Source organism: Pomacea canaliculata, linkage group LG13 (assembly GCF_003073045.1).
Source record: "Pomacea canaliculata isolate SZHN2017 linkage group LG13, ASM307304v1, whole genome shotgun sequence".
NCBI classification, from domain to species: Eukaryota; Metazoa; Mollusca; class Gastropoda; order Architaenioglossa; family Ampullariidae; genus Pomacea; species Pomacea canaliculata.
The window spans coordinates 5,221,435-5,237,974 of NC_037602.1; positions in this window are offsets into that span (position 1 = coordinate 5,221,435).

Below are 16,540 nucleotides of genomic sequence, written 5' to 3' on the forward strand. Positions count from 1 at the left end.
TGGGACACAATTCGCCACGACACCTGACAACAACTGCATCTCGGATGCTGATTTTTACGGTTCGCTTGTTTGTTCATCTGGCGGAAAGGTGCTTCCAAGTGATTTAGAGCGATTTCACACCACGAGGAGAGATGGAAGGGGAAGAAAACCGGTGAACAGGTGTCACACACACACAATGTCCCGAGACGAGATCTGAGCCCAGGGCCTCTCACTGCAGTGGTGACAAGCGAGTGTTTTAACCACTTTGCTACTTTGACACTTACGGTGTGACAGTTATGGTCTGATTGATAGATGACAACCGAGCATTTTATTGTTTGCTGAGAACCTGTAGCCTTGTTGCTGAACCCTGGCAAAGGCGATGGAGTGACAGTTGTAGAGCCTCGCTGTAGCTGGTGCTGGTGTTCTGTTTCTCCACAACTGTACAGCTGCGGCTGAGAGGTGTTCACTAGCTGCGCACAGCCGTGCATCACAGACAGACCCTGAATTGTGGCTGCTTTTCTCGGCTGGGAGTATCCAGAAGAAAAAAAAAAGAAATAGGTTATAACATAAAGAAAAAGAAGAAAAAAGAGAATGAGAGGAAGTGATTAAGTTATAACTGTTCACCATGACAACAATCACTTTCATGCCAGATGCCACCACAGCTCATCAGAATGAAAGTCTTGAATGTTGTAAGATGGCTGTGAGCTCAGCTCCTGATGACTGCGAAAAGGAAATGCAAGATGTTTTTAACTTCTAATTGATTCGCCCGTGCTGCTACAGAATGGGGCTGGTGGAGCCGACAAACATCCTGCGAACTCGCAACGACCTGCGGAGTCTGCAAGCTTTCATTACACGCTAAATGAATAATAACAACGATAGAGATGGGCTTGGCTTGGGCGCCGTGGAGCATTTTGTCAGCGGCAAAGGAAGAGATACAATCTTGTTTTCGTGGAATTAAAGACAGTCCCTCTTTTCTTGTGAAACTCCTCCTTTCCTGTTTTGTTTTTTTAAAGTTTTTCTGCTTTCATTTATCATTTTTTCTCTCGGCCAGTCAGAAGTTTTGCTCTTCCGTTTGCTAAAATTGTCAGAAGTTTTGGGTATGTTAGTTTAGATGAATTCTCTCGTGAAGGCTGCTGGTTGGTATCTTGTGATGACGATAGTGATGGGATGCTGGAGGTGATTTAGGTGTAGAGAATGAGAAATCTGTGTGTCATCAGTGTGGTATGGGGAAGTCTCGGGGAGAGGTTTGTGAATGCGAGGACCGCGAGATCGTGATGTCAGAGCTCCTACAGTCGCACCTAGACTGCATTTCACAACCTGGCTCCAGGACCCTTGCATCTGACTTTGCATCAAACCACTTAACACGACGATATAAATCGAAGTCTTTGATAACCACCAACAGACCATTTGCCATTTTGTTAACAACACGACACAACGACAGTCCTGGTGGAGACGAGTGTGCGAAAATTCGTTGGGACCAACTCATCATGGCTTTCCATTCCCTGATATAAAATAGTAATAATCTACTGGCAAAGACTCATATATATAAACTTTTGAAAGCGTCGACTCTACCATCAGCTCCTCGCCTGCAACGTCTTTATCGGATTGTTATTCACGTCGTAAACCAAGACCTTTGAACCCATTCGTCAGCGCGCGCGCGAAACGTTGGTCGGTCTCGGGTGAGCGATCTGCGGCGGCGAGTAACAAGTGACTGAAAACATCTGTGTTCTCCACCCCAGCACACCCGGCGGCATCAGGGACTGAACCCTGCATACTTCAACAAAAAGAGTATTTAAAGAAAGAAAACCAGAAGAGATAACACTTTGGATGTTGCGCATTCAACAATCTTCGATATTGCTAAAGCTTTTGACATGTTTTCAGGGAGGTGTGTGTATCCTACGATTGTTTTCAACTTTTCCCGGGTGGAGACGAGAACCAGCAAGCGCTCTGTGTGTGTGTGTTCTCGTGACCTATTTGCCCTCCCTGCGAGGAAGGCGCTGACTGGGCGAGGTGTAGGTCACTGCGCTTGCGCAGTTTGATTGTCGACGAGACAAAGGTGTGTTGACACCGACCCCTCAGATGGTTGAAGATAAGTGACTAGACAGGTCTATTCACTCCGTGTCTAGTGTGGGGAAGCAGTGATCGCAGACGGTCACGTGACCAGAGCTGAGACGATTGACAGGTCGTTTCACCCTCCTCACTGCTCGTCAAGGCGGCCTGCTCACCCCGGCCATGTCCTGGGGTAGGTAGGTGGGTGGGTGAGCTACAATCACAGTTTTCTCTGAACTGCGGGGGTCAGCTTCATATGTCGTGCTGACAGAACAATCAAGAAAAAAAAACTCTGAAAAAAAAGAATTTCGGGTAGTTTGAGATAATGACTAGGTAGGCTGAACAACACTCTGGTAAAAGCTGTACATCAATGCACCTGACAACCTTATCGTCATTAACTGGAGGCTACTATTGTTGAACGATCTACAGTTTGTTTCCAATTTATCTGGTTTAATTTTTAAATTATTTTTTATTGTGCTGCTTCTGTACAGTCAGTGTGTACAGTCAGTGTGTACAAGCTACGACACGTTCTCTCGTAAGCTTGAAACCAGGTGTGAGGAAACAAGCTAGTTTGCAGCTTTCAGTTGTGCTTTGTTTACTTTATGATTAAAATTTTATTAATTGAAAATAACTGTTGGCTGTATCAAAAGGTATTAAATACCCGATTCCACCCCTTCCCGTTTCTCCCACTGTAACACCAGGCATACCGATAGGCGAGGGTTGTGAGTCGAACTCGCGATCTTCTTTTAAAGAAGAAAAGAAGGAAGGAAAGACAAATTGCCGACGATTAACGACTCAGACCGGAGGACACACATGCCCCGCGCGTGCTCTGGTTTCTCCGCCAAACAATGGAGGCGGCGGGACCCGCTGTGGGCTTATCGTCACGTTCTTCTCTTTTCTCGTCGCAAGCCTCGTCTCCAGCCTTATCACCGCTCTTTGGAGGTGCAGTCGGCGGTCCTGCAGATTTACAGAGGTCGAGTTTCGCTTCCTTTTTCTTCGTGAATGCCACCGGGGGAACCTCCACTATCTTTACCCCTCTAATACTCCCTTCCCCCTTCTCTCCCTCTCTCACACAAACACCACTGTTAACCGATTAAAATCAGAAGGCAGTGTCAGTTATCGGGTGGGTGGTAGACGACCCTAGGTCAAAGACATTGAATTTCCACCAGAGAAGTGTTTAAATATGGATTGTCATCAGCATTGATGGTGAGCAAGTGTACTGAGTTGCTCTTGGGCAACAAATTCCCCGATTGTGCTGTTTTCGTAAAATAAATAAAAAACAAAACAACACCTGGTTGACTGCTGCTGTCTATTGAAGGAGGTAGAGCAGCGGTGTCGATACCCGTTTGAAGCTGCGAACTACCCTCCAGATGACCCAGCTGTTCTTCGAGTACCTGACTACCCAGAGAGCTTGATAAAGCGAATGAAAGAAGAAGGACACCGCGATCGCAGAAAAGCTGCCCCCCGAGATAACTGAGTGTTCTCACACCCCACTCTCCTCCGACCGGAAGGTCACGTGACTGCCTTAAACGCTTTTGTTTTGTTTTTACACTTGTTGCTCTCAAGTTGTAATTCTGTACCTATCTATAACGGAATCTCCAAGTCCGTCTTCCCCTGAGTTCCTTCACATACAGGGGCTTGTCTTGGTCTAGTGTGGATGCCAGCGAGCGAGAGAGTGTGTGTGTGTGTGTTTGCTTGCCCTTCTTTTCGAACGCGTGTTCAACAGCGTGTACGCAGCTGCGTGCATGTGCTTGATGAATAGCTTAGTCACCTGTGCACCACAGCGCCTGCAGGTTCGGTCAGGTGCGTCAGGCAACCCGTGTAAGCGATATTCCTCACCTGGAGAGACATCGACAAATCTTTCCCCCGGTGGTCTGACCGTCGTCTGGGACGGCCGAAGGACCATTGTTGTCGGGGTTGTCTCATTACCATTATCTCAAAGACGGACCGAGTGAACCCAGACGATCGCCGGCAACTGTCTGGGCATCCCCACCCGGGCATCCCCACCCAACCCGCAAAGATGACCTTGTCCACAGCTGCGGGAAGGAGCTGCAGCTGTCACTGCACCCACATCTTTCTGGGTGTCTGCCTCAGAGAAATGATAGAAACATATCAGTGACATAACAGAAGCTGGTGACAGCAGGGACATACAAGCAATTAAGAATGCACAAATAATTGAAAGTATATCTGGAATGAGAATAATATAACTACATTCGAAGTAATATTCTCTCTGAACAATTCAGGAATGTCTTTGTTGTTTTGAGGCTTGTAGAAACCATTTTCTGCATGTAATAAATAAGTGTCATATGGAAAATAATCTTTCTGAAACTTGGGAACATGGGGGTAGCTGAACTAAACAATGTTCTGAGCCCATCAATGAACAGGTACAAAGGAAGAAACCACTGAGGTACTGAATCAATTAAAAATTGGTAAAGCCATTCGATGCTACTTGTCCAGATGATATTTGTGAGCAATGTGTTAGAACATCCACTACCATTATTGTACATTTCAACAACTGTCATTGGCTTCCAAACTAAGCAGTTAGTAAGTAAGCACTTTACATGAGACAGCCATAGAATTCGTCTGAAAGTAAACCTAGCTAAAATTGAGATTTCTGTCTTTCGTTAAGGAGGCTAGAACTAGAAAGCAACGGGAAAACAATATGAGAAAGACAAGCATGAAGAAGTTAATGCTTACTTATATCCGACTCTGGGATTCTCTGCCAGACTTAGTCTTAACAATTTTGTGAATGATCTGCAAGCACACACATTTTTGAATTAAGGAATTAGAAATAAATAACCATATGAACTGTTTGCAGCAATCCTCATTATCTCACTATTGTCACTTTGACCCAGATATAATGTAGGACAAGGTGCATGCTGTATGTACATGCCCAGTTTATACAAATTTGTGAGAAGAATACTGCATGATATTACAGGTAGGATATAATGTGACTTGTGTAATAGCACCAAGGGAGCAAACAATATATTCATGTCTCTAGAAAAAATGTTGTTTGATAATGAATGTTATTTTATTGAGGTGACTGGCCAGAGGTGTGTGTTTGTGGTGGAGAGAGGTAGAGAGATATAAAACTAACATGGTTTGTTGTTTCAAGTACAGTGGCTACAGTAAGGGTGTCTAACAAATACAATATCTATTACATGCCTTTGTATAGCATACTTATTGCAAAATGTGAAAGGCTATATGCATGATATATATGTCCTTTCCAATATACATATATAACATATATATCATCTCTTATATTCACATATCAATGTAACATATGTGTCATTTCCTATCTATATATCATCTGCTGTAGACTTTCATAGTCATACATGCTTCTCCTTACACACACACACCATCATCCCCAGATGTAGATATGTAAACATAAAAATGTATCTGCTGCAAGTTGTACACCTCTAACCACACCCCCAACAAACCTCACATCCCCCAAATAAATCCTGCCCTGCCCCACCATTTCTCCATCTCTCATCACCACATACACATACATTTCCCCATTATTACCTCTCCCTTTTTGTAAAGATGTCCCAATTTGTAAGATGTATTGTTTTGACTGAACTGTAACCTTTGCCCTGTGTGCCACGTGTCTAGACTTAATATCTGTGTGTGCATGTGTCTAGACACGCTATCAGTCACCTGTGCGTGTGCAGCATTGTGTTGCTGCTAAATGTTCTTGATAACCACATCAGGCATCTTATCATCTAGATAAGTACAATAAATTCAATGCTGTCTTTGCATTTTACGAGTTCCGAGTTTTGCGTGGAAGTTGAGCACAATAATTGGTTTGTTTACTTTCATGAAATCTTTACTCATGCGAAAAAGTGCGTCAAGAAAAAAAAAAGGTCAGCCTGGACACAGTTGATTCTGAATACTTATTCAACAAGGTAGGTCAGAACAAGAAGACTGGAAAGTTTGCTCAAGTCTTTCTCTCTGAGTGGGGGAGAAGATGTGTGTGTGAGAGAGAGAGTGTTGTGGGTTGAGTAACACTAGAGAATCTTTGACATAATGTGTTTCAAATTTAATTAATTTTATTAGGAAAATATTTTGTTAACATGAATTTTGGTGATACAGACATAACCTTTCAGATTTTGAGATCCTGCTAGTGCATTGATGACTTAGGGATCTCATCCTACTGCTGTCTTTTGTGTCTGTCTCTTGCCCATTCGCATGCACCTGCGGAACTAAATATGTAAAAGAACCGGATAGAAACACAACAGCATCTCTTTTACTCCTCACTCCCTTTTTTTCCCTCTTTCTTTCCTGGGCCAGGTGGCATGACTGTAAAACAATGCCATCACTGCAACATACCTGCAAATAATGTTTCCAGACTAGCACCGTCAGTATTCTCTGAGATGGAGAAAGATCTTCCACACACAGATCCTGGTAGACTGGAAAAAAATGTACAGCAAGGCATGACCATTTTCTTGCGATTCTTTCTTTCATTCCCAAGCAGGCGTGCACATGCATGCGACCTACAGAAGAACAAACACAAACTGCAATCTCCGCCTGCTAGTCACGAATCCATCCGCTTGGCCAAGCTACAGTTTTACCTGCGCGAGGTCTGGTGTCGTTCAGCTTACCTGAGAGAGAGAGACGGGGCGCAGCTGTTTTCTAATAGTCTTCAGCATTTTACAGTCTGCTCCTCAGGTCGCAGGCACATGCTAATACCGAACTTCATCAATCATTAAGGTGCGAGGAAATCTCACCTACAAAATAAAAAAACTAATTTAGGAGGAAGAAACACGTGACCTGACCGAGAGGCGGACAAGTCATACAATGACGTCATTAGTGCACGAGACGAGCGAACGCATACACGGGCCCTGAGTGTTGAGAGTGTGATCATCTAGGACAGAGAGACGAAGAACAGTTTCCTTGACTCAGAAGGAAAACACACCTTTAGTTTATATCGAGGCTTGGCGTTCTTTCAGACATATTACTGCTAGTCGTAGCAATTCTTTTATTAACCTCATCTCTCTCTCAATACTCGTCCTTTCACTCTATTTTCTACCTCTCTCTTTTCTTAACATTTTTTTAACTTCAAATTCTCATTCGTTCTCCCAATCGTCCCTTCGTGTGTGTCTCCCACCCATCCCACCAGCCCACTCAAGACTGTGGCATTATTTCTTTGTGCGATGACGTCAGCGAGTCACGTGATGGCTAACATCTGTCTCCTGTGAAGAAAGAGAGCGCAACACACGAACACCAACATACGAACACAAGTGCAAATCTGAGCAAGCTAATCAACACTGGCGGCATTTAGACAAATCCTGGGTTAACAGCATTCCGGAAGATGCCAAAGAAAAAACCCTTGGTAGCTGTGAGATGTGAGAAAAACGAAACACGCCTTCTTCGTGGAAGTTCCCATATGTACCCGGCAGAGAGCATCAGCCACCAACCAGAAACAGCAAAAATAAAGCAGAGATGTTACAAGGCTAAAACTTAGAAATGAGGGATGAGAGGAATTGTGTAATGTGATTTACTTCAACCGGAAATGTTATTCTAAAGGTAAGTAGTCTTACTAAGTTGTTGTTTTTTGCTAGGGAAGAGGGAGGGAGGTTGGGTAAAGAGAGCTAGTCGCTGGTCTTCCTGGGGCCATAGTCATCAGCTAGAGGTAAGGTTACCTCAGGGATAGCAATCGTCAAGAAACATTGAGGAAACCTGTAACTGGAAACACATGGAGACCTCGGAGAGTTACTGATAGTCTCGAGGTCCCCCTCAGCTATAACTACGATGGGCATGGTAAAGCTGCAGGTGTTGAACGAGGGTAGAGCAAACCACGGGGTAGGAAGGAACCTTTGATTCATAACCACGGCCAAACATGATGCTTGCCGCCGCCCTGTGCCTTGAATCATCGAGCTCGCGGCAGCGTGGGAAGACAGAACAGTTTTCGAGGTGAAAATTAGGAGAGAAAGATGAGGCGCAGCAACTCTGTGGGAAGCCATTTCTAAGTCCTTTCGAGTATACTTGCACTTTCTAGGAAAGCAGAAGAAAATTACTCTCGTATACTGGAGAGTTCTTTTGCGTATAACTAGTATTTGTAAAACCAAGCCCAGAAAATCTGTTCATGTATTCTAGCCAGAACAAGAAACATCGCTCAGGGTTTCTTTGTTGTTATTGTTATTGTTATTGTTATTGTTGTTGTTTGTCCACGAAATGAAACGGCTGATTTTGGAAAACAGCTCTACAGATTTTTGAGCTTGATTTAGAAACTTTCACTGATGTTAAAAATTAAAAAAAATAACATAAAGAGGTCCAAACGGAGTTCACTCAACAGACAGGTAAGCAAATCTTCTCCAGGTGAAATTTTGATAGGCAACAATCAGGGTCATTGCAGTCTACTTTGTGTTGATTGATAATATGTTTGTGTGTGTGTGTGTGTTCACATGCGCGCGCACACCTACCCGAGCTTTTACATCTTTGTAAGTCAATGCGAATGTCTGAGGGTAAGATTGGAAGACTGACAGGTAAAAGGATAACTTTGAGCAAGTATATGTCTGTATTTGTACATTCCATCACACAAACACACACACACAAACAACCGCTTCTACAGCACGAAACCTTCCTCGCCAAAAGCTGTAAGAGGTAAGAACCGATTAGCAGAATAAAAATATTCAAAAACGAAGCAAATAAAAACTGAAGACGTGTCGGAGGAGGCGGGCGTTAGTGGAGGAAGATAATGCCAGTTGAAAGAGAAAGTGAAGAATAATAATAATAATAATAAAAAAAAATCGAGGGTTGCCGTTGCTCTTGGCAAAGTTTCTTGTCTCAGACGCAGAAAGTTCGGCAAACCATTGAGAAACGTGCAAACCGCGGCACAACAGCAGCAGGGAATTCCCCCTCCATCTCCATCCCCATCTCCATCTCCACTCCTTCTCGCCTGATCGTCAAGCATGTCTTTGTTTTTGTCGTCGTTTTTGCTGCTGCTTCTACCACGGCTGTAGTAGGACTGTGTGTTCTCGTCCATGTTGTTTGTCATAGAGAAGCCATCCCCTCCGCTTTCATTAACATAGCCGAGGGTGATGGTGTGAATAATAATAATAATAATAATAATAATAATAATAATAATAATAATAATAATAATAATAATAATAATAATAATAATAATAATAATAATAAAGCGCCGTATTCCAGTCCTGTTTACATGACAACACTCACGAGAATAGTATTTAATATTAGTAATTAATATAAATGACTCTTGAAAAACGGAAAAAAAAATGAAAGAGCACGAGAATAAAGAAAACCACAGAAGGACAGCAATGCAGGGACGAAACCGAGTCGACAGTGAGCTGAATGATTTTAAGGACACGAACCTCGAGCAGACAGTTAGTGACCACAGCTCTAGACAACGAGGGCAAGTGTGAGTCTGTGTATTTGTATATTAGATATGTGTGTGTGTGTGAATGTGTCTCTCTCTTTATCTGTGTAGATAAATTGCGTGTATGCACGAATGCATGTGTCTAATCTCAGCTCACCACCATCTCGCCAGTCTCCACACTTTGCAGTAGACAGCATTCCCTCCGTCAGACCCAGTAACTACCAGTTTATTAATTTATTATATACTTTATTCATGTCGCTTCTCACGCCAATATGTGGACACCGATAATGTATACGATTATCACAGATGAAAATGAGTGAGTGGGTGAGAAAAGAGGAAGACAGAAAGGATCGGAGAATGAAGGAGGAAAGAAACGAAAGAGAAAGAAAAACAGAAACCGACAGAAAAAGCAGCAGGAAGAAAGGCACAGGTAGTTACAGGTAGTCACAGGTGATCACCTGAGCAGATACTAGGCTTCCTCCCTTTACAACCCTCAGTCTCTCTCTGTCTCTCTCTCTCTCTCACACACTCACACACATACACACATGCTCGGTCCATCTTTTCTATCACAAACCCGACTCCAGCCTCGCCGAGATGCAGATTCCACGAAACTCAATCTATGAAAAGGATGCAACGGGCCAAGCTAGCCTCATTAGCCACTTAAGCAAGGAAGCTGGGTAAGAGAGATTGAGGGACTGTCAAGAGCAGGTTTTGCCTCTGGTGTCTCACTGTAGTCACGTGACGCCGGGACTTGTCAATCAGGTCAACGATTCTACCTCCAGAGCACGAGACGAAAACGAAAACACAAAATAAAAATTCAGTGTATATCCCGTCCATAGCATCTGAAATCGTCGACATGCTGCAAACATTTTGATGTAGAGGAGGCAACTTCGAAGTTTTTGTCTACTGCCACAACAAACAAAACGATATTTTGTTTGTTTGTTTGTTTGTTTGTTTGTTTGTTTGTTTGTTTGTTTGTTTGTTTGTTTACCTATAAACCTGCACGTAGCCAAGTGTCTTTGTATTCATATAGTTTAAACCTTCACACACCAATATTTCCACACTTCATTGGGTGAATCTCGTAGTTACATCACTCCAATCTCCATCAGATGTATACGTCACATTTTATATTACTTCGATTGCATTCCTTCAGTGAATGCGTCTCAGTCAGCAAGTTCGGATCGCCAATGGGAGTATACTTCACAGTCAAGTAGTCTAGATCGCCATTGGGTGTACACTTCACACTCAGATATATCAAGACTCGATTGAGTGTACACGTCACATTCAAGAGTCGCGCGTTTCCGTCGCGCGCGTCACAATGTCGTCCTGAAAGTCTTTAAAGTGAATGACAATCAAATGTCTAAAGCTGCAAGCGAGGTCAGTGCTGCAAGTCTCCCTCAGCACGAGGGATGTAGAGACTCAAACTTCTAATGACTTTGCAATGATAGTATATATATATAATCATTGTAAGTTGTGGGTGAATGGATCGTAAATAAAATGTAATCATAACAAGCGTGCGTGCAAGCGTGTGTATATGTTTGTGTTTGTTTATTAACAACTGAAGTGCAGGGCGGAGGGAAAGATTGTATATTGGTAACCGGATTGTATATATATATATCAAGTAAAAGAGAAAGGAATGTATGAGCGTGGATGATTCAGCAGCTGATTGCTACTCAAGGACGCTCAAGAGGCATCTTGACTCTGCACATCAGCTGCACGCACGTGGCACCAGGCCCTCCCCCTCTTTCCCAACTCGTTCATTTTTCGCGCGGCAACAAGAGGATCCCCCCTCCTCGCAACCCCGCCACCTCCTCCCCATCAACTCCAAAGTTCTTGGTTCGTAGTTTTGGGTGTGAACATGCGACGACGAAGTCGGGGCTCGCGCGTCCGCGTGCTGCATGCTGATAAGGCTACTCGGTGTTGCGCGATAGCGGGTTGTGTTGGAAAGAGAAATGTTTTTGATTTACACCATCTACGTGGTGTCGCCTTTCCACCGGCTTATCTTAAAGAACACTTTTAAGCCCTCGCTCAGTCTCCAAGTACAAAGGACGACTGCGCTTGCAGTGAATCGTAAGAAGTGTGAAGCTGACATTTTCTGACCCCACCCTTTTTACCCCTAGGGTTGTTTTGGTTTGAATATTTCTCCCGACATTCCGCTCGTAAAAATGCCCGTTTTCTTCAGGGTCTTGTGGACATTTTTATGTATGGGAAAATGAGAAACAATCGCTGGTAACAAGGCTGTACAGTTTTATTATTTTAATGAGAGGTAGACATATGTAAAACTTTATTTTCTGTGAATTTTGTATATAAGCTCTCTGTCTTTCTTTACACACATATTATTTTCTTTTTCCACACACATTTTGTTTCAAACATACACACACGCGCATGACCTCTCTCGCTTGCACTCACACACACTACCTATATATGTAAGCGACAATGAGAGAGAAATGGGTACAAGACGACACCTGGGATACGTTTTGTTGCAATGAACGATGAGGATAAACATGTTGACCAAAAAGAAAAAAACAAACAAACAAAAGACACAACAAAACGTGCGAGAAGAGAGAGAGAGAAAACTTTTCTTTCAGCTTCACTTGTGAACGAACACACACACACCCATCCATTTCTCTCCCTCTTTCTCTCCCACCCCCACTCTCTCTCTCTCCACACACACACGACTCCCCAGTCGTCACAATATTATCATACAACGATGACGACGATGCCAATCTTTTAGCCTCATCATCACGCCTCTAGTTCCCACCCTGTCACCCATCCCCCAACCACCGCCTAACCCCTTCCCTCCCTCCCTCCATCACCAAACAACACTATCTCGATACATCATCTACCAAGTGGCAGCCCCATGCACGTTCTTCATACGGGGGTCGGTGCAGCGTCTGCTGTGGCTCCGGTGCCTGGCATCAGGCCGCGCGCCAGTGACGCAAGAACCTCTCCCATCAGCCCCTCGGCTGCCGCCGCTCCACTGGCCGAGGCCTGAGGTCGGAAAAGCTCTCTTTACCTCGCACTTAGCAAGGCATTCGTGTTGGCGCGAGATAGCACAGCCCTCGAGTCTCCGGTTATCACGCTGTGTACAGCGGAGGGAGAGAGATCCAAACGCATCAGGTTCGGCTCTTGTACACAAGCGCCTCACAAAAATGATAATTATTCTGTCTCTCAACGTTGGACATTCTCTCACCAGAGTGTTGGGCGTTGGACGAGCATCAGTGTCAAGCTTCACCAGAGTTTGCTACAATGTTGGTGTGTGTGTGTAGCAGGGAGGTAGTGGCAGTGGGGAAGGAGGATTGTAAGAGAGTTCTAACTGTCCCTACAATCTTTCTCATTTTTAAAGTTTAAAACCTTTTAAAAAAATTAATAAAATTATTTATAATACCCAGCAACCGTATTTTTGCAAACAACTTTATTTCTCGTTTATCGTTTAAGACCGTTTCGTTTCCCGTTATCATTTTTGAAGCCAGATAATGACAGATGCGGCCAGATCATCAACAACATTATCAACAAGAAGACACACTATCCCTCTTCGCGGTAAGCGGTTTCTTTCTTTTTTTTTTTTTTGTATATACAGTCTCTCTACCTTGTGTCAGTTTTTGTCACACGATTCATCATTTCTATGTTTTATGATCGTCGGTTTAACGCTTTCTTTGTAAAGTTGCGTCAGTTTCACACAGCGCGTGTTGTGTACAGTGTCGGTTTCACATAGCCTCACTTTCATGGAGCGTCAGTTTCACGCAGCCTCGCTTTCACGTAGCGTCAGTTTCAGAGCAGTCGAGAGCCACGCCAGCTTATTAACCGGAAGAGGCGTTAGCTTCAAGATCGTTTTCAGTATTATCAGCATCAGGCAAGTCGTTTATCATGGCTTCGTTTCAGTTCAGAGATACATCTCCCTGTGGTTGTAGTAGCTGGTGAGAATGTGTTTATGACAGCAACAAACAAACAACAACAAAAAAAGCTGCATGCCCGTTTCAATGGCTATGCAATATGCAGGAGTGTCCATGATCATTCTCTTCTTGAAACAAAGAATACAGAAGGAATTAAAGCTATAAACAGCTGTTCACAGCTGCTTCCAAGGGAGGAACGGATACGTCAAACGTTCATATCGTCTGACACCATCCAGACCACGCCCAGACCTGAGTTATTCACCCTTGGTCTTGTTGCAATCTATTGTGGGTATGTCACGTGAGGAAAACATTCTTATTATCTAAACAGACTGTTTTGATGCTATAGGTAATATGTTCAAAAGATGATTCCTGTTGCTTGTGTTCTCATGCTGATCACTCTCTAAACCAGACCTGGAAAAGGGGCGGCCCGCGGGCCGCATCCAGCCCGCCTCCTGTCTCTGACCGGCCTGCCCGCTGGCCTGCCCGCCAGTATGTATACTATATACACAGTATTGGGTAAAACTGAGTTAACTATATTAGTCCGACCCTCTAAAACCATCCCAATCTCTCATGCGGCCTCCTTGGGAAAATTAATTACCCACCCCTGCTCTAAACTGATCGCCTTTGTTACAGACCCTGGGACAGACTGACTGGAGAATGTTTTCCACTGGAAACAAGTTGGCGTCCATAAGCACGCAAAACGAATGCACACTCACAGCGCCCGAGACAGAATGTAAAAGATAACAAAAGAAAGAACTCATTGTGCAACATTTTAATATACGATAACGTCACCTCTCTAGACCCCGGGGCGCCCATGTGATGTCACATGACCTGGCAAACAGACGGTGGGGTCAGTTCTCGGCGGGCCACTCGCGCTGCGGTAATCTCGCAAGACGGAGCTGTTGGAGGCGATGACCTGAGCCCACGTTGCAGCTTACTGACATCTTTACGTCGCAGCGAAGTTTTACGAGCATGGCCGTAAAATAAGTCTCTAGCCCAGAATAAGTAACTCCAGACATAGCCTGCCTGTCTGCCGAGCCGCGCAAATCTCCTGACGGATGTTACATCCGCGCATGCGTCGTCAGCGCCGCCTATCGCCTGGCGTCTTCAGCGATCCCTTCTCCGGCGAGGGCGACAGGGGCCAAACACTGATTTAGGTGGCGCCGTGAGTGCGTGTGTGCTTGTGTGCGTGGGTAGGAGGAGTGTGCACACCTGTTTATGGCGTTTTATTAAGTTTTGAACAAAATGCGGGAAAAAACTTTTTTTTTTTACTTTTTCAATACGAAGGGAAGATTAGAAACACGCACTCACCTCCTACCCACAACACACATACTATTTTAAAATCTCTTATACACATCATAGTACCAACGACCTCGCATTCAGAAATGTTTGAATCCTTGAATGCGGTAAGTTTTTCTGCCACCCCACCTCTTTTTTCTGGCATTTCTTTTACAGAGGTGTAGTGTGAAATAGAAGGAGCTTACAGAAGGTCGTGGTTGTTGCAGTGATATATGTCATATGGTGCTGGTAACCACTTAAGAGATGTATACATTGTTGACATGCTGCTCTCTACTAATGTACGCCATTTTCGTTGTGCCAACTCCTGATGTTCGACTTCTTCGTGCTACCTGCTCATCATATACACCGTCGTGAGCATACATTTCTGAGATAACATAATGACAATGAATATTTATGTAGTTGTATATCCCCGAGACATGACTCAAAGAGCTTCACACACACACCAATAAGGTCAAGGAAACCCAAGTACCCATACAAAACCACCGACGGTCATTCCTTGTAAACAGGAGCCACCCGATTCTCACTGTCGTGGTGACAGGCGCTATAGCCACTGTGCCATCAACCACCCGGGGTGTGGGTGACCAGTCATTGCGATCTGGTAGCGGAGCGGTCATAGCCATCCGGCATTGGAGGCTCTGGTCAGTGTGGATGTTAATCACCAGACTTTAACATGTCGCAGCCTGCATTCCAGATTCCTCATTCCACATCTCCTTCCCTCCCAGTCTAATGCATCGTCGGTGGCTGATGAAGCTCGCAATATCCGGGCTAAGACATTTCGTAGGAGTGTAAACTCCCCACGTGACAATGGCGAACGTCTGACCATCACGTAACCAACGAGGTTTTCACTTGCCTCTTTTATCAAACCGATTGCCGCGAAAAGGTCAGAGGGCATCTCGTCCTACAAAGGAATGAGTCCAGACCACACACACACACGCACACATACATTGAGTAACCCCCCCCCCCCCAACAAAAAAAAAAAATGTTCGAAGTAAGATTGGGAGAAAGTTAAAACTAATTTTCCTTGTTGCATCCTTTTTTAAAGACAGAATGGCTTTTGAAATCACGAAAGTCCCATGTAAAATTCCAGATTACTAAATATGAATTTTTACTTTCAAATAAAATATACACACACACGTGTGTTTGTGCACAGTCATTACCTACTTGAATTAGCCAATTACATATAGGACACTTCATTCTTTGTGAGACTAACCGTCTGTAATCTGTCTTCTCTATCTCTGTCACTCCGATATACAGTCGGTATAGCCATGTCTTCTCTCTCTCACGCACACGATATATATATACACACAAAAAGATTACAATTACCAAAAAAATTACAATTATTCTAATTGAGCATCCCACTTGCAAGTCATTGTCTCATCGTTGTTGAGGGAGGAAAGGGGCAAGAGAGTTGACTTTTTTGGAAGAAAAAAAAAGATTTCTCATTCTAAGCTAACTCGCGGCTCTCCAAATCCCACCGCTCGTTTTCTTGTCTGGCTGCATTAGGTCGTGTCTGGAAGCATTAGTCCCGCTCGTGTGGCAGGCGCGCCACTTTGCCAGGTAGAGTGTCGGGAGCTGTTGCCACGGCTGCACAAGACAGGCGCAGACAATTATTACCCGATTACGGCCAAGGAAACCGCAACCGTTTTCTCCTAACTCTCAACGCCCAGCGATCGGCTGCCAGTTAATCAAATAATTACAGGCTGCAACCACTCTGTTGGCCTTCTTCTCTGTTGTGACTGCGCGTGAGCACGGGTGAGTGGCGCAAGATGAAGCACGCGCGCCTCTGAGTATGTTTGTTGTGTGTTTGACAGAGAGAGAGAGAAAGAACAAGCAAAAGGAAATGACTTAGAATGAAAATATTATACATTCAATGAAAATGTATTCAATAGGAAAATTTGTTCATTTAATTTTTTTTTCCGAATTATTCTCCAACAGTGAACGTTCATTGCGAACGTGTGTCGAGGAGCATCTTGCGCCGTCCGAA